Source organism: Bubalus kerabau, chromosome 11 (assembly GCF_029407905.1).
Source record: "Bubalus kerabau isolate K-KA32 ecotype Philippines breed swamp buffalo chromosome 11, PCC_UOA_SB_1v2, whole genome shotgun sequence".
NCBI lineage: Eukaryota > Metazoa > Chordata > Mammalia > Artiodactyla > Bovidae > Bubalus > Bubalus kerabau.
The window spans coordinates 7,643,895-7,663,382 of record NC_073634.1 but is presented as its reverse complement, the minus strand read 5'-3'; the positions used below and the strand labels follow the sequence as shown (position 1 = coordinate 7,663,382).

The 19,488-nt window shown below is 45.4% G+C and overlaps 1 protein-coding gene across 4 annotated transcripts in view; it reads left to right on the top strand.

Annotated features, from left to right (window-relative positions):
* Positions 1-13,753: 13,753 nt before the first annotated feature.
* REV1 (REV1 DNA directed polymerase) overlaps positions 13,754-19,488 on the top strand; it is an 82,833-nt gene continuing 77,098 nt past the window's right edge. For 2 of the 4 annotated variants that reach the window (XM_055539436.1, XM_055539434.1), the window contains exon 1: positions 14,401-14,587. The gene's annotated coding sequence lies outside the window, so the exon portion shown is untranslated. Of the gene's footprint in view, positions 13,975-14,395; positions 14,588-19,488 lie in introns of those variants that run through there. The other 2 variants (XM_055539435.1, XM_055539437.1) reach the window with 2 other exon arrangements.

Genomic DNA, 19,488 nt, shown 5'->3' with positions numbered 1-19,488 from the left:
CCGACCATCTCACTTGGGTTTCTCTTACCTTGGACGTGGGGTATCTCTTCACATCTGCTCCAGCAAAGTGTAACCGCTGCTCCTTACCTTGGACGAGGTCACCCCTCGTGACCTTGAATGTGGAGTAGCTCCTCTCGGCCCCCCTGTGCCCATGCAGCCACCGCTCCTTGGATTTGGGGTTGCTCCTCTCAGAGAAGCTCTATACAGTCAGCAAAAACAAGACTGGGAGCTGACTGTGGCTCAGATCATGAATTCCTTATTGCAAAATTCAGACTTAAATTGAAGAAAGTAGGGAAAACCACTAGACCATTCAGGTAGGACCTAAATCAAATCCCTAATGATTATAAAGTGGAAGTGACAAATAGATTCAAAGGATAAGATCTGATAGACAGACTGCCTGAAGAACTATGGACAGAGGTTTGTGACATTGTACAGGAGGCAGGGATCAAGACCATCCCCAAGAGAAAGAAATGCAAAAAGGCAAAATGGCTGTCTGAAGAGGCCTTACAAATAGCTATGAAAAGAAGAGAAGCAAAAGGCAAAGGAGAAAAAGAAAGATATACCCATTTGAATGCAGAATTCCAAAGAATAGCAAGGAGAGATAAGAAAGCCTTCCTCAGTGATCAATGCAAAGAAATAGAGGAAAACAACAGAATGAGAAAGACTAGAGATCTCCTCAAGAAAATTAGAGACACCAAGAGAACATTTCATGCAAAGATGGGCACAATAAAGGACAGAAATGCTATGGACCTAGCAGAAGCAGATGATATTAAGAAAAGGTGGCAAGAATACACAGAAGAACTATACAAAAAAGATCTTCATGACCCAGATAATCATGATGGTGTGATACTCACCTAGAGCCAGACATCCTAGAATGCAAAGTCAAGTGGACTTTAGGAAGCATCACTATGAACAAAGCTAGTGGAAGTGATGGAATTCCAGTTAAGCTATTTCAAATCCTGAAAGATGATGCTATGAAGGTGCTGCACTCAATATGCCAGCAAATTTGGAAAACTCAGCAGTGGCCGCAGGCCTGGAAAAGGTCAGTTTTCATTCCTGCCTTTCATCCAAAGAAAGGCAATGCCAAAGAATGCTCAAACTACCACACAATTGCACTCATCTCACACGGTAGTAAAGTAATGCTCGAAATTCTCCAAGCCAGGCTTCAACAATATGTGAACCGTGAATTTCCAGATGTTCAAGCTGGATTTAGAAATGGCAGAGGAACCAGAGATCAGATTGCCAACATCCGTTGAACCATTGAAAAAGCAAGAGAGCGCCAGAAAAACATCTACTTCTGCTTTATTAACTACACCAAAGCCTTTGACCGTGTGGATCACAACAAACTGTGGAAAATTCTTCAAGAGATGGTAATACCAGCACACCTGACCTGCCTCTTGAGAAGCCTGTATGCAGGTCAGGAAGCAACAGTTAGAACTGGACATGGAACAGCAGACTGGTTCCAAATAGGAAAAGGAGTACATCAAGGCTGAATATTGTCACCCTGCTTATTTAGCTTATACGCAGAGTACATCATGAGAAATGTTGGACTGGATGAACCACAAGCTGGAATCAAGTTTGCTGGGAGAAATATCAATAACCTCAGATATGTAAATGACACCACCCTTATGGCAGAAAGCGAAGGACTAAAGAGCCTCTTGTTGAAAGTGAGAGTTGGCTTAAAACTCAACATTCAGAAAACTAAGATCATGGCATCTGGTCCCATTACTTCATGGCAAATAGACGGGGAAACAGTGAGAGACTTTATTTTATTGGGCTCCAAAATTACTGTAGGTGGTGACTGCAGCCATGAAATTAAAAAACACTTGCCTCTTGGAAGAAAAGTTATGACCAACCTAGACAGCATATTAAAAAGCAAAGACATTACTTTCCCAACAAAGGTCCATCTAGTCAAAGCTATGGTTTTTCCAATAGTCATGTATGGATGTGAGAGTTGGACTATAAAGAAAGCTGAGCGCCAAAGAATTGATGCTTTGAACTGTGGTATTGGAGAAGACTCTTGAGAGTCCCTTGGACAGCAAGGAGATCCAAGCAGTCCGTCCTAAAGGAAATCAGTCCTGAATATTCTTTGGAAGGACTGATGCTGAAGCTGAAACTCCAATACTCTGGCCACCTGATGGGAAGAACTGACTCATTTGAAAAGACCCTGATGCTGGGAAAGATTGAAGGCAGGAGGAGAAGGGGATGACAGAGGATGAGATGGTTAGATGGCCTCATCGACTCAGTGGACATGAGTCTGAGTGAACTCCAGTAGTTGGTGATGGACAGGGAGGCCTGGCATGCTACAGTCCATGGGATTGCAGAGTCGGACCCGACTGAGTGACCGAACTGAACTAAAAAGGAAAAAGAAAATTGCCTGCTTTTATTTTCCCAACTTGTTTTCCCTTATTTCTCTAATGAGAGGGACATGTATTTTACTGGTATTTTTATTAAATAACTTCATAAAGTTTTGTCTTCTACTGTAAAACTAATCATCCAGAAATCTCACAAAAAAACAAACAAACAAAAAAATAGAACTAGAGGAATTCTAAAACGAAATTAGCAAAGCTCTCAGAAACCCTTAACTCCCATAGCCTAAAGTATTATCATAAGCTGCAATGTCAAAGCAGGAGACGTCAGGGACACAGGTTTGATCTCTGGGTCAGGAAGATCCCCTGGAGGAGAGCATAGCAACCCACTCCAGTATTCTTGCCTGGAGAATCCCATGGACAGAGGAGCCTAGGGTCACAAAAGAGTTGGAGATGACTTAGCGACTATACGACAACAAACAGTCTCTGCAAGGTCTACGACCTGGAGATTTAGTGAAAGGGCCATGTCAGTTAATAGCAGTAAAACCCCCAAGGTATTGGATCTTAGCTTTATGTTTTCCAGCTCAAATGATATATATATATATCTCAGAATCCCAAAAGTCAGTCTAATTTCGCATCTAGAGTTGTCGTGGACAGCCATGTAGCCCTTGATTTCCTCTTAACCAGCCAAGGAGAATTTTGTGCCATAGCAAATACTTTGATTGCACCTGTATAAACACAAGTGTACACAGAACAGCTTTGAGTAAGCTAGCAGAAAAATCCATCTGGCTTTCTTGAAGAACCTCCGGTGAACTACAGGATACACCTTCATTGCCTGGGTCTCATCATCTAGACTTGGCCCCAACCCAATGCCAAAAGCTAATAGTATTCTACTTCTGATAATTGTCTGTGTTGCAGTTGGCTGATGTAGCCTGTCCAGAGTCTTAAAAGCTTCTGCGAAGCCACTGTCACTTAAGAATTTCAACAACTCCTCCTACAATAGAAGAAGGAAAGATTAACCTTCGATTAACCACAGACTACATTCAAAGGACACTTTTCTGATCATAATCAACACAAACCCAGCAACAGTAGCAATCTGGATATCATGATTGATGTCTCATGGCCTGACTTCATCTGCCCTTGACCAAAGTGAATGAGAAAGAAAAAAAAAAAAATAGAGCAGCCTGTGAAAGTGGCCTGTCACAGCGAGGTGTGTAAGTCTCTGAGTAGAACGAAACAATCTCACAGCTTCCCATTCTCAGACAAGGTCACTCTGAGACCGGGATGAAATGAGACCTAGCAAGGTCACTTCATAGTTTTGCTTAAGTATGGAAAAACCAAGGTCACTCTGCCACTCAAAACTACCAAACAGCTCCTGTCTCAACTAATTACAACTTTGTCTTCCTTCTGATCTTCTCTCGCCAGGTAAGCATTATTAAGACAAGCAATCATAGAATTACCCCTGCTTTCTGACATCCAGTCTAGCGTGTACCCCCACTTCCTTAAACCTGCTTCCAAATCAGCCACCCAAAGACAAATCTTACAGATTCTTCCTTTCACTCTGCCTGAGAGAGTCCCCCCAACACACACACACATACCGTGTGTCCTCCATTGCTAGTGATAATTGTTGTAGTTGTTTAGTTGCTAAATAGTGTCTGACTCTTTATGACCCCACGTACTGTAGCCTGCCAGGCTATTCTGTCCAAGGAATTTCCTAGGCAAGAATACTGGAGTGGGTCACCATTTCCTTTTCCAGGGGATCTTCCCAACTCAGGAATCAAGCCTGAATTTCCTGCATCAACAGACAGATTCTTTACCACTGAGCCACCAGAGAAGCCCAGTGAGTAATAAACTAGATTGCTAACTACAGGCATGTCCCCAGTGGTCTTTGGCTGGCAGTTCAGTTCAGTTCAGTTCAGTCGCTCAGTCGTGTCCAACTCTTTGCAACCCCATGAATCGCAGCACGCCAGGCCTCCCTGTCCATCGCCAACTTCCAGAGTTCACTCAGACTCACGTCCATCGAGTCAGTGATGCCATCCAGCCATCTCATCCTCTGTCGTCCCCTTCTCCTCCTGCCCCCAATCCCTCCCAGCATCAGAGTCTTTTCCAATGAGTCAACTCTTCGCATGAGGTGGCCAAAGTACTGGAGTTTCAGCTTTAGCATCATTCCTTCCAAAGAAATCCCAGGGCTGATCTCCTTCAGAATGGACTGGTTGGATCTCCTTGCAGTCCAAGGGACTCTCAAGAGTCTTCTCCAACACCACAGTTCAAAAGCATCAATTCTTTGGCGCTCAGCCTTCTTCACAGTCCAACTCTCACATCCATACATGACCACAGGAAAAACCATAGTCTTGACTAGACGGACCTTTGTTGGCAAAGTAATGTCTCTCCTTTTGAAATTCATCATAGGAAGAGTCATAACAAAGATGATATCTTAGGGCGATTCATCTGAAACTAACATGTGGGAGGGGCCAGAGAAAAGGGCAGGGTGATTTTTTTTTAGGAAGCAACTGTGTGAGTCTGAAAGGAAAGGAATGAGCTAAAACTACAGTCATCAGAATAAAGACGAAAAGAGACAAGGGACACTTGGAAGAAAAGTTGTTGGGAACTGAGTAATTATCATTCTTTTATCCAAGCAGCCAATGCCTGCAGGACACAGTGCTGATCAAGGCAACCAGATCTCTCTCCTCAGAGAGCTCATACTCCAGTGAGGGCAGTGAGATGGAGACCATTCAGGCACGAAATAAGAAAGGAGATGGACAACAGAGCCGGGGATGTGATGGAAAGTGGACAGACAGCGTGGTGGCAACACCTTGGGCAGGCTGGTCATTGGGAAGGTCACTCTGCCAAGGTGAGTGATGAACTGGGGCCTGAACGGGAGGCAGGAGCTGGTCACACAGGGAGCTTGGAAGGAGTATTTGGACAGAGGGACAGATAAGGGGGAAGAGCCAGAGATAGAGTTGAGGAAAGGCACAAAGTTTGATGCAGAGTGGTGGGTGAAGGAGAGAGTGCCCCAAAGTGACGCTGCTGAGGAAGCAGGCCAGTGACCTGGAGGCCAAGAGAAGACTTCCACTGCAGAGCGGAAAATGGCACAGACGCTGCTTGCCCCTAGAGCCCCTTTCCTCCCCCATTTCTTCTTTCCTGCTGCCCTTCCCATTTCCTTCTGGGGATCTGGGCTCTCTGAGCAATGGTGTTCTAGCTCCAGGACACTGATGAGCCACCCTCCTACCTCTTCCTGGCTCGTAAGGGGGCCAACTTGCTAGCCTCTGGCTCAGCATTTGAGATGATCTCCCCTGCAGGAATTTCAAACACTCCCTACTAAAAATCATTGTGCACAGAACCAACCCTCAGCTTTACTTCATCATTACAGAAGTAACCTCCAGAAATGCCCAAAGTTTGGTGATGGATGGTTAAGCTCGTGTCTGAGAATGAGACCAAATGGTGCTTTTCAAAATTCAAGTTGCTTTTCCATAGCTTTCCTTTAATTAGTTCATTGGTTTGCTTGTGCTGGGTCTTCATTGCGGCACGTAGGATCTTCAGTTGCAGCATGAGAATTCTTAGTTGGGGCATGCCAGATCTTTAGCTACAGCATGTGGGATCTAGTTCCTTGACCAGGAATCGAACCCATGACCCCTGCATTGGCAGCTTGGAGTCTCAGCCACTGGACCACCAGGGAGTTCCCTCCATAGCTTTCTTCTTGGCCGTTTTCCCACAATAGAGTTTGCATTTGCCTAAACTATTGTCTGGGCTTCCCAGGTGGCACTAGTGATGAAGAACCCACCTGCCACTGCAGGAGACATAAGAGACGTGGGTTTGATCCCTGTGTTGGGAAGATCCTTTAGAAGAGGGCACGGCAGCCCACTCCAGTGTTCTTGCCTGGAGAATCCCCATGGACAGAGGACCCTGGTGGGCTACAGTCCATGGAGTTGCACAGAGTCGGACATGACTGAAGCGACTTAGCATGCATGCACGCAAACTATTCTCTGTTGTGACTTTGTCTTTCAGTTGTTTTTTTGTTGTTGTTTTTCCTTCAAGGTAACTGTGCTGCTTCCTCCTCTAGAATCTTCACATTGGTTGGGTTTTGTTTTCAGCTTCTGTCTATGTCTCTGTCTCTTTGCTGGACGCCTTTGAGACAATACCGTCTGAGCTTGGTGCTTTGCCTGCTGAAGTGCACTCCACCTGTTAATAACCATTTCTGCCAATGCCCTTTCGCTCAGTCTCCTCCTGAACATCAACTGTTGTTCCTAGATTTTGGCGATTCTTCACTTCCCTCTGTGAGTCATGAAATTGTCTTTTTAAAAACTAGTCTTTATTTCTTTTGTACTCTGAGCCGCTCTTCCCCCCATGCAAAAACATTTGATGTCTTGTATATGTGGTTTAAAAGCCAATGATTATGAATGCTGCTTGCAATATTGAGCCTCTTAGTTTTTTTTTAAATCTTTCTTTGATTAAATTCATATAATGATGAATTCTGCTTGTCTTTTATAATCCCCTTATCTCTATTCTGACTTCCTCTTGTCCTTAAAAAAAAAGAGAGAAACAAAAGCCTCTCTGTTGTTCTTTGTATCCTTAAATGAATATATTTCTTAACCATTTTAGCTTTTAAAAATCATATTCAATGAATTGCATTCTTTTGAATATTTTGGACTGCGTAATACAACCATCAGTCCAATTCACTTTTTTCAGTTTTTAAAACTTTAAAATGAATGTTTTCCAAATTTATGGTTACCAAAGGAGGAAGATTGGAGGGAGAAACTGGGAGTTGGGATTGACATATACACCCTACTATATCTAAAATAGATAACCACCAAGGACCTACTGTACAGCATAGGGAACTATACTCAATACTCTATAGTAACCTATATGGGAAAAGAATCTGAAAAAAAATGGATATATGTATATATATAACTGAATCACTTTGCTGTATACCTGAAACTAACACAGCATTGTAAGTCAACTATACTCCAATATAAAATAAAACTTTTTAAAATATTAGGGTTTTCATAGGGTGTTAGAACTAGGGAAAACACCACTTATCACAGTCCACTCATTGAACAGACCAGGAATTTGAGGTTTGGAGAAGCTAATCTATTTGTCCAAAATTAAGTGGCTCATTGGTGCTGGTGTCAGAACCAGACACCTGGTCCCTATCTGCTGGCCCAGTGATGTTTCTATAACAGAACCGAGTCTCCATTTAAAGTGGCATCTATGTTTGAATACCATCGGCCTAAGTCATCATTTTCACAACTTGTGGATTAATCGTTTTTCCTCCAGTATTTAACACCTACAAAGGGGAAATCATCCAATAAAGTTCAGAAACAGACTCCATCCTTCAAGGTCCCTGCAGGTCCCTGGACTCATTGTTGACAGAGTTGGCAGTGGAAGTCCCTGTGCTTTATTTTCAGCTTTCCTGCCGATATGGTGTATAACTTCAGTTGTATTTTCCCTGTGGGCTTTCCTAATGTGATAGATTCCGGTTACAGACAGACGCTAAGAAAAAACGTCATCTAGGACAGTCTAAAAACAAGATACATAGCATCATTTAGGACAGTCACTTTGGGCAAGTGCACTTACTTTTCCTCCAGAAATGTGATCTTCCCACCTCTCTTGCTAATTAAGAGTACATTTCTCATCCTCTCCCACTAAGTCCAAGGCTCATGGCAGTTTAGAATGTCCCTTGGGTTTGCTTACTGTTCTAGTGAGGGGAGGGGGGCTGATCAATTACGCCTGAGTCCTTATGTTGTTTTCTCCATATAGTGGTGCATAGCGAGTCCCTGAGATCAAGTTCTGCTAAAGTGCAAAATCATGGGAATTTGCTGGTCCCCAGGAAAGTTGAGCTGAGAGCTCTTTGTCCTAAGCCCTGACCTTGGTTCTTTGTGATGTTAGTAGGGAGAAACGCTTTAACTCTCCAAAGACAGTCTGATCAACCTTTCAGATGAGTGAAACACAGATTTTAATCTTAATATCCTTGAAAGTGAAAGTGTTAGTCTCTCAGTTGTATCTGACTCTTTGTGACCCACGGACTGCAGCCCACCAGGCTCCTCTGTCCATGGGATTCTCCAGGCAAGAATACTGGAGTGGATTGCCATTCCCTCTCCAGGGGATCTTCCCAACTCAGGGATCGAACCTGGGTCTCCCGCATTGCGGGCAGATTCTTTACTGTCTGAGCCACCAGGGAAGCCCTTAGTAATCTTGGCTGCTAGGCTTATTGAAACCAACTTGAGTCAACTCACACTTGACAGAGAAATCAGCTTCAAGGACACAGGTGTATCCCAGAGCCGGGGCTGACAAGGCCTGGAAAAGCCCTGAGAGGGAGCCCAAGAGGAGTTCTGTCCACTGCAGCTGCTTTGCTCTGGGAATCTGCTCTGGGAATCCACAAGAGGCTTCGTGGCACCCAGCCCAGAAATTCCCCAGAGGCTGTGTGTCACCTGGGGATACCCTTCCTCTGTTCTGATTCCAAACTCCCTAGCCGGGGCCCAAGATACATGGAGGTGGGGTACAATTACATGGTTACAACCATTTGCATGGTTCTTTGTGACTCTAACCTGAGAATAAATGTTCATGAGGGCACACCCTCAATTTCAAACATGCACAAAGACCCACACACACTCACACACATTGCCTAAGGAAACACTCCTTGTAGTTTTAAATGGTGTCAGTTCAGTTGCTCAGTCGTGTCCGGCTCTCTGTGACCCCCTGGGCTGTAGCCTGCCAGGCTGCTTTGTCCATGGGATTCTCTAGTCGAGAATACTGGAGTGGGTTGCCATTTCATCCTTCAGGTGGTCTTCCCATCCCAGGGATTGAACCCAAGTCCCCTGCAGCTCCTGCGCTGCAATCAGATTCTTTACATGCTTTTTTTTCTTCCTGGCTGGTATTCAGTGGTAGTATTCCCAGGCAATTCATAAATAAAATACATTGCTCCATGCGCAAGGAGATTTAGAGAAAGGGAAAGGAAGAAAGCAGGAAGAAAATCTATCACTCAGATTATTGATCGATCTCAGATAGAAAACACAGGCTCTGAAACATCTGACACAAACATCAGGAAGGAACAACTGACCTAAGCAAACCAGAAAAATAATCATTCATTAATTTTAAAAATAATTCAATGTGACTTTCTGGTTTGAGCACACATTATTTCTTCCAAATCTCACAAAAAATGACCATAAAGAGATTTTTTTTTAAAAATTGAATACAGTTGATTTACAATGTTATGTTAGTTTCACGTGTACAGCAAAGTGATTCAGTTATATCTATTCTTTTTCAATATCTTTTCTATTAAAGATTACTATAAGATATTGAATATCTTTCCTTGTGCTACACAGTAGGACTTTCTCATGTGTCTATTTCATATATAGTGGTGTGTATCTGTTAGTCCCAAATTCCTAATTCATCCTTCCCCACCTTGGGTAACCAGAGGATTGCTTTCTATGTCTGCCAGTCTGTTTCTGTTTTGTAAATAAGTTCATTTGTATCTTTTTTTGTAGATTCCACATATAAGCAATATCCTATGTTAACCATTATAGGTTGTTACAAGATATTGAGTAAAGCTTCCTGTGCTATACAGTAGGTCCTTGTTGGTTATCTATTTTATATATAGTAATGTGTATCTGTTCATTCCAGCCTCCTAATTTATCCCTCCCTTGCCTTTCTCCTTTGGTAACCATAAGTTTGTTTTCTGTCTGTGAATCTTTCTGTTTTGGAAGTAGGTTCATTTGTATCATTGTTTTAGACTCCACATACCAGGGATAACATGTGATTTTAGTCTTTCTCTGACTTCACTTAAGTGTGACAATGAACACCCAGGACTGGTCTCCTTTAGGATGGACTGGTTGGTCCTGGGTGTTCATTGGAAGGACTGATGCTGAGGCTGAAACTCCAATACTCTGGCCACCTTGTGCGAAGAGTTGACTCATTGGAAAAGATCCTAATGCTGGGAGGGATTGGGGGCAGGAGGAGAAGGGGATGACAGAGGATGAGATGGCTGGATGGCATTACCGACTCGATGGACATGAGTTTGAGTGAGCTCTGGGAGTTGGTGATGGACAGGGAGGCCTGGCGTGCTGCGATTCATGGGGTCGCAAAGAGTCGGACATGACTGAGCGACTGAACTGAAGTGTGACAATCTCTAGGTCCATCCATGGTGCTGCAATGGCATTATTTCATTCTTTTTATGGCTGAGTAATATTCCACTGTATATATGTACCACACCTTCTTTATCCATCCCTTTGTTTCCATGTCCTGGCTATTGTAAATAGTGCTGCCATGAATATTGGGGTGCATGTATCTTTTCAAATTAAGGTTTTCTCCAGGTATATGCCCAGGAATGGGATTGCTCCATCATATCATAGCTCTATTTTTAGTTTTTTAAGGAACTTCCATACTGTTCTCCATAGTGGCTGCACCAATTTACATTCCCACCAACAGTGTAGGAGGGTTCCCTTTTCTCCACACCCTCTCCAGAATTTACTGTTCGTAGATTTTTTTATGATAGCCATTCTGACCCATGTGAGGTGGTACCTCGTTGTAGTTTTGATTTGCATTTGCCCTTTTCTTCATTATACTTGCATTGCAAAATCCCTACCCAGGCCAGATGCAACCCCCTACCTCCTCTAAGCCTGCACCTGAACACCTCGGCTATTACGAGTCCTCCTGACTGCCTCCCAAACCTATTTTCCATGCAGCAAACAGAGTGACTTTCTAAGGCCACGCTATCCCTTAAAGCCTTTAGGATAGAGTCAAAACCCAGTCATATACTTTATGGGGCCCTACCCTGCCCTGACCCCTGCTTGCCTCTCCAGCCTCCTTTTTCAGCACACACCCCACCCCTACCCATGCCCCTCTGTACTTCACACTTGGCAGTTTCTGGAATGTTCTTTGTTCTCCCTCCCTTCTCTGCCTTTACATGTGTTGCTCTCTCCATGGGCAGTGGTATCCCACGTGTCTCTCAATCCTTCCTGGGATGTCATTCTCTCTAGGAAACCTCCCAGACACCCTTCCTGTGTGCTCCATGGACTACCCTCTGGCAGCAGCTCTGAGCCTGTACGGCAAGTTTGTGGTGTTTATTTGCTTCCTTTGCTACACGGGGAACTTTTCAAGGGCAGGACGTGCATTATGTTCACTATTCACACAAGGGTGACTGGCGTTCAGAATGCTCATCAAAAGTAATTATTGAATCATCTAGAATTTTGTGAACTATGTTATTTAAGTATGTTGGATTTATTCTAGAACCCCTCAGATACCAACATCCCTCTCAGAGGCTCAAGCCCCTTATATAACACAGTGTGGTACAGTCAGGCTGCTGTATCCACAGTTCCAAATCTGATGGGTTCAGTCAGTTACAGATGGCAGATGGCACTGTGTGCGCTAAGTCGTGTCTGACTCTGCGACCCCATGGACTCTAGCCCACCAGGCTCCTCCGTCCATGGAATTTTCCAGGCAAGAATACTGGAGTGGCTTGCTCCAGGGGATCTTCCTGACCCAGGGATCGAATTTGCATCTCTTGGGTCTCCTACATTGGCAGATGGGTTCTTTACTACTAGTGCCACCTGGGAAGCCCAGTTACAGATGGAATTCTGCCCTTAAGGAGGGCTGATATTATACGTATCTGCCCATGGTGTGTCTTTACTCTGTAAAAACAGATACTGTGTTTAGAAGAATTAAGTAAGCCAATTCTGGTTCCATTTTCCTCTCAAAATTTCTGTGGGCTTGTGCTCCTTCTTATTTTTTTGTCTTTTGGCATAAATTGCCTTATAACAATTAGCAAGATCACTCTTTCCTAAGAGCAAACACATGAGTTACAGTGTGTATTTCACCCAAGGGACTTGAGTACAGATCTTTGTTTTTTAATGGTTCCATGTTCTTATTTTCTGTTTTTGGCATGTGAGAAAACTAGAGGCATGTGAGAAGACTAGATGTTTCCAAGAAGAGTTTACTGCTGGATATGGAGGTTAAAGGATAGCAGGGTCATGTCCTTATCCAGGGCTGTCCCTACACGTGTCAGGGATCATAGGATCCTGAGATGTCATAGGATCTTGAGATGGCATTAATATTAGACCTTTAAAAAATGATTTTTAATAAAGTTCAGAAAAGAGGAGTAAGGTGCAGTGCACCCAAAGGGCTCCCCTATGTGAGAGAGTCCTGAGTGGCCTTCTCAGCTGCTTTTACCCAAAGGTGAGGCTAGCTCTCCTTAGACTGGGAAAGATAGTCCTCATGAGAATAAATGGAAGTAAATGAATGAACAAGTGTAGGTGACTGGATAAAATTGAAATAGAAGGGTCTTTAGGCACTGTGTAATATATTATTGGAATATTATAACATAACAGAATATTCTAAAATGGGCAAAAGAAAACTTTGGCAAAATTGTACCGAAGGATTCTGTAGTTTGTGTATATCTGCATACAAAATGTGTAGGTATAAAACATACATTTATCTATTCTTTATCTCTCTTTTTAGCCTGTTTTATCTAGAGAGCACACTGATTTTTCTCCCTTGTTATTGGAGACTGCCTACCAATTTGCACTAAAATGCAGCTAATACCATTTTACTATATTCTATAAAGGTGTTGCTGAGGTCAGTTATCTCAATGTTTGTGTTTCTTTCTTGAGAAAATAGAGGGGAAAAAAATCTTTGACTTGGATAGGAGAGAATGGGGAAGAAAATTGAAATATAAGAGTATTTTTCCTGTAGAGTTCACAGGTCATTCTTCAATTTGAAAATCGAGTTTTACCATTTCTTGTTAATAGAATACTGACATTCATAGATTTACATTAAAAAAAAAAAACGTAATAAGGGGCTGCCACTGGTTTTCTGTGGCATCTCATGAGGTGATACCCTGATGTTACTGCCAGTACCTGTTTGTGGTCCTGTTGAAATGATGCCGTTTGTATTAAATTCTGACGTCTCAGAAGAACATTTTCAGCAAGGTTAGACAAGAATACTCAAGTTGAAGTGCATTTATAGCAGTCTATAAAGTAGTAAAAACGAAGGGACTGAAAAAAGAAACATTTGAATACTGGCTGAATCACCAGTAAACAAGCCTCTGCTCTGCAAAATCAGTTTTGAAAAGAGTACTAATTGTTTCCTAAGCACTTGCAAACTCTTCAAGTGTTTCAGGTAAGGCAATAAATGGACAGTGTTGAGACTTTGCTGGGAGGTTCGCTTCATGCTTGTGCGTTCCAACAATAAAGACTATTGTAATGGAGATATGGGATGATCTCCTGGCAAACCAAAATTGCCAAGAGGGGGAAAATGGTCCTTTTGGAACAACTTGTCTTTTGCCAGAAGGTCCTCAATTATAATTGTATTTAGGCATACATAATATATGATTTTTTTGGACAGTAGTATCAAATTGCTTTCACGTGTAACCCCAGTGCTGCATGTGGGATGGGCCACCTGCCGCAGGTTTACAAAGATCCAGGTGCAATGCAGGGCGAGCCTGGTCGCGCAGGGACCAGTGTTCGAGCCCCCATGGGAGCTGGCAACGCTCACCCCCGGCGGCGCAGCGTTCCTTCCCACTAACCTCCGTGGGCCCTGATCCCCGGTCGCCCCCTGACACAGCAAAGTGTCAGTTCGCGAGTATCCCTTCCGTCACTAGATGTCACTGTGAGTCAACGGCTAGTGGCGGGGGACCCCGGCGTTTTACGGATCTTCCAGGATTTCCAGCATGGTCAGTCCCTGTACTTGTGCCCTCCCAGACCAGGGAGCGCAGAGCCGGGCGGGGCCTCTAGGAGGCCGGGACGGCTCAGCGACCCAAGCGGGAGGCGAGCCGGGATCGGGGAGCAGGGCTGGCGGCGCGATGCGGAAGGCGGGCCCGCGCCGCGCTCCTCTCCGCCCCCGCGAGCCAGACGGTCAGGTGCCACGGAGGCGTGGCCCGCTGCGGGCCGGCCGGGGACTACAGGGGCTTGGCGCCTGCGGTTCGCCATCGCCCAGGGCAGGGCTCCACGCGGGCGCGGGCGCCGCGCGGGGCGGAGCGCGAGCAGCCGCGGGCGGGGCGGGGCGGGGCGGGGCCCGAGAGCGCGCCGGCCGCCGGAGGGGGAGGGGCGGGGCGGGGCGGAGCCGCGGCGCGCGCGCCCGCTGGGGGGAGGGGCGGAGCAGGCGCCGAGCGCGCGCAGGCCGGCCGCCGCGAGCGTGGGGCGAGCGTGGACCGCGGCGCGGCAGTGCGACTCCTTCGCCGGCCCTCCTCCCCGCCCCCGGCGAGGGCACCGTGCGGCGGCGCCGGGGCCCGCGAGGCCGGAGGAGGCGGCCGCGCCCGGGCATGGTGGTCTGGGGCAGGGCTGAAGGTGAGCGACCCCGGGCCGGCGGCGGGGGTGGGGGCGGGGTGGGAGCGGCCCCGCGTCGCCCGGCGCGGCGGCCTGAGGCGGGGCGAGGGCGGGCGCGCCGGCCCGGGCCCCGCGGCCGTTGGTCTCGCGGCCTGGGCGGCCCGCGCCCGAAGCGCGGCAGCTGCCGGGTTATGTAACGCGTGACCTCCCCTTCCCCCTCCGCCATGGCGCGGCCGGCCCGCCGCCGCCGCCCGCGGAGGCGCCGCGCCGACGACCCGCGCCCGCGGCCCTCTCCGCCGCGCCCCGCGCCGGCCCCGCTCGGACCGCGCCGCAAACTCCCGGCTGCTGCGCCGGCGCCGCGCCGGCTCTTCAGCCCCGCGCCATTCATTCGTGCGCGCGGGCGGCCGGGCTCGGAGCGTCGCGGCTGGCGGCCGGGGCCCCTCGCCGAACCCTCCGCCCGGCCTCCCGCCGTGGCGTCACCCCCTCCGCTCCGCGGGACCCGGGAATCGGCGTCGGACTCTGCGAAGGCAGTTTTTACTCACTTGTTTTTCCTGCTTATCTGTTGCCTTAATACGCAGGCACCTGTCCCCAACTGTCCTGACAAGCGCCCCTCGCCCACTGCACTCGTGAAATGATTCAGCACCTGTGTGGACGGAGAGGGGCATTTCCCTACATGTTTCCCTGCTCTTACTGCCGAAACTCATTTGGGAAATAAATATGTTAGTGTATCACTCCTTAGTTGACCCCCCCGCCCCCGCCTCTGACTTAAAAAAACAAAATACAGATTGCAGGTGTTGAGTCTACTATTTCTGCCTTCCGCATCTTCAGGTCACGTCCAGCGTAGAGATGGTATCATTTAAATGAGAATAACTAGACTAGCACGTACCATAAAAGAGCTTGTAACTGGCTGGTAAGGACTTTATGTAATTCTGATTGTTAATTCTGTCTGTCTGCCTGGCCTGTCCACTATAGTCTGCGAGAATTAGCCTTTTTCTCTTTAGTGTGGAACGTAGGTAACCTTGAGTACCGTCTACCTGCTTCCAAACTTCCATCTCTACTTTTGCACATAGGCTCGTCTTAGCCGGAGCAGATGCTCCTAGAGTCTTGCCCCCTCGCTGTACTTCCTAGACTCTGGGAGGCTCACCTGTGTGTTACTGGCTCAGTCGTGTCCGACTGTTTGCGACCCCATGGACTGTAGCCCGCCAGGCTCCTCTGTCCATGGAATTCTCCAGGCAAGAACACTGGAGTGGGTTGCCATTCCCTTCTCCAGGGAAGCTCACCTAGAGTCCCTCTTTTTCCAGCAATCCTTCCCTGATCTAGAAGGCTCTTCATTCACTCCTTAGGCTGTTTGCCACTTCTCAGATATTATTGATGATTTTCTTTTTATTTGCATCCTGTCTTTATCTGTAGGTCTTTTGAGAACAGAATCTGTACCAGACTTTCAGAGAACATTACTCCTACTTCATGGTAAACGATTGATACTTAAGATATTTTTTTTAAAGGTGGCAATCTTTATGATTAATTTCTTTGGAATCTCAAGCAGAAAATACTTTTTCAAAGTAATGTATTTGAAAATGTAAGATCACTTCATCTTCTGCATTCCCAACTTCAAAACTCAGATTCTTCATAAACCCAGCCCCACCAACAAAAAGGTAGTCAGTAATAAGAAGCTAGAAAGATTACATGTAATATATATTTTATAGTCCTGTCTTTGATAGCTGCTGTAGTAGAAAGACAAGAACTTCAGAGTTAGATGTAGACTTAAATCCTGGCTCTGCCTGTTATTATCGTGGACAATTTAAGTTACTGATTTCTCTGATTTTTTTTTTTTCTCTCATTTGTGTAATGAAGACTTCACTTCCTACCTTGGGTATCTGAGGATTAAATGAGTTCTTAAATGTAGGGCATCTAGAGAGTCCCTGGTACATAGTGGTGCTCCCTAAATACATGTTATTCCCTTTGGTGTACTTCATTGCAGTCCACAACCTGTTAATAGTATGAGCTGGGATGTGCTGAGACAAAGTGTGAGAAGAAAGCTGATCAGAAGAGCTACCACTTCTTGTCTCCAAGTAAATGAACAAGCCCTGAACTAAAGAGCAGTAAAGCTCTTTCTGCTTCTCAAGAATGTATGGGTGTTTGTGGCATATGATAAATCATAAGAGTATGTTTGTAAGTGAAGGAAATACCTTTTAACCTTTTTTTCCTCCTATAATAGTACCCACTAAAGCATTAACATGGATATTTTTAAAAACTGATTTTTTTTTCAAAATCAAGTCGGGAATGGGAGATGAGGAAGGAGGAATATTTTAGAGTCTTTTTCAGGGACGATTAGCTTGCATGCTGTTCTTTTAGTGTCTGCTACTGCTGCTAAGTCACTTCAGTCGTGTCGGACTCTGTGCGACCCCATAGACAGCAGCCTACCAGGCTTCCCCGTCCCTGGGATTCTCCAGGCAAGAACACTGGAGTGGGTTGCCATTTCCTTCTCCAATGCATGGAAGTGAAAAGTGAAAGTGAAGTCGCCCAGTCGTGTCCCACTCTGTGCGACCCCATGGTCTGCTGCCTACCAGGCTCCTCCGTCCATGGGATTTTCCAGGCAAGAGTACTAGAGTGGGGTGCCATTGCCTTCTCCCTTTTAGTGCCTTCTGATAATTAATACGTGGATCCTGGTCTTAGTTCAGGCATCTCAGACGGTTGTGGCAGTGCCTTCCCCCGTGACCCTGTTTCTCTTGGTCTTGCTGACTGATCCCAAAGTAACAGAGTGGTCTTTTTAAAAACATAAATCACACGATCACTCTTCTTGATCAAAATCCTCCAAAAAGCTTCCTGTTACCCTTAGAATTGAATCAGAACTTTTTGCCATTTCTTGAACAAATCACGCTGTTCCTGTCTTAGGGATGTTATCCCTGCTGTTCTTTAAGTTGGCCTACCCCTTCCTTCTGGTGGTGATCTTGCCTTGACAGATGTCTTCCGTTTGCTGCTTAGATGTTATCACATCAGAATGATCCCTTCTCTTACCCCTAAGATGAAGCCAGCCCCTCTCTCTGTCACTTTCGATTCATTTTGTTTGTTTTCTCTTCCTGGCATGTATTACGAGATAAGATAACGCTCTTCATGTATCCATTTCCCCCATAAGACTTGTTTGTTCCAAGACTTCTTCTCCACTGGAGGGCAGAGGCCTTGTCTGACTTGTTTTTGGCTCTGTCCCCGGTGCTTAGAAGGGTGCTTGGCACACAGTAGGCTCTTAGTTAAACCTGTTAAGTGAATGAGTGGTATATAGTTGATGTAAACATTAGTTCTGGAGTCAGACAGCCTGGCTCCTACATTTACTGATTGTGTGGCTTTGGGCAAGTGAATATCTTTTGGTGCCTTAGTTTGCCTTCCTTGGGACAGTAATACCTACTTTATAGGATTATGGTAAGAAATAATCAAGTTAATATGTATAAAGTGCTTAGAACGGGCTGTTTCACAGTTTGAAAGCCAATACCTGAAAACAGCTTTGAGTATTCACTTAGGACTTTTGTGTTTTTGCATGAGATAAAAATGCAGTTCATCCAGTTTTATCTTTATTTTGCTGAATTTTTCTGGCTACCAAAGTTATATTTATGGAACTCCCTTTTAAAATAAATACATTTTGTGGATGTCTAGAATGGATTTAAAAAATAAACTGCTGAGAATAGTGACGAGTATTTGGTCTTTAGGTGTAAGTCAGCTTTATTCTTAGATCTGTGGAAGATGCTAAGAGTGATTATCTCAACAGTCGTCCACTGGAGTGGCTTTTATATCTTTTCCTTTGAAGTTCAGCTGGAGATGTGATTGTGGTGTTGAAAGGACTTACTGGAGGCTGAAGACAGGAAAATCCTTGAGATCCAGTTGAAGTACAAGTCTTGTAGTTGGGAAAGAGGAGATGTTTCACCATCTTTAGTGTGTTCAATTTCTGCCTTCTTTCATGATGGGTTCCACGCCTGAAAAATGTGTTTGGTTCTTAGGTAGAGCTTATAGCGTGCTCAGTCGTGTCTGTCTCTTTGCAACCCCGTGTACTGTATGGACTTGACAACCTCCAGGCTCCTCTGTCCCTGGAATTCTCCAGGCAAGAACACTGGAGCGGGTAGTCATTCCCTCCAGAGGGTCTTCCTGACCCAGGAATTAAACCTGTGTCTCTTGCTTCTCCTGCATTGGCAGGTGGATTCTTTACCATTGAGCCACTTGGGAAGCCTCAGTACTATACTGAAAGTAAAAAACAGAGTGGTTGTGAGTGTATCGGTGGTCCATCTTCAGGACTGGGTGGCCAACTGGGAGATGTGGAGCCCCAACCCGGCGTCACCAGAGAGCATCCCACTGGTGTCTGTGGCTCCAGGAGAGGCCAGAAGGGCAAGTGTGGCTTCTGTTGAGTGTGTGTCACTTTGGCATCACCATAAAGTCAAAAAAATGTAAACGCAAGCATTCTAAGTTAGGGACCATCTGCACCATACTTAAATGTCTGTGTTTTATAAGTGTGAAGCGTTTTAACAGGGTGATGATATGCAGAATTATTAACTCATTAAAAATGAGTCAAAGCATCATGTGTGTCCGGTAGGTCAGCTCTGTAGTTAGTTTGAAAAGGCTTTGCATGTCGTAGATGTGAAGCATTAGATTTAGGAAAATGTGACTAGCTTTAAAGTTGCTTAAGGCTAAAAATAGATTTTCAGGTAGCAGGTAAATACATGTGTTTCTGTTGATTGGGGTGCAAGCCTTTGTTATTTTTGTTTTTAGTAAGGAGGGATACATTGGTGTAGCACGTTTTTACGCCATGGTAAGCTTTAATGATTTTTGACATCACCTTGTGGCATTTTTAAAATTTGAAGAGTATCTAAATTCTAAGTTGCTGACTTGTCAACACTTAAGTAGATTGAAGGTTCTGTAGGCCATGGCCCTGTATTTTCCTG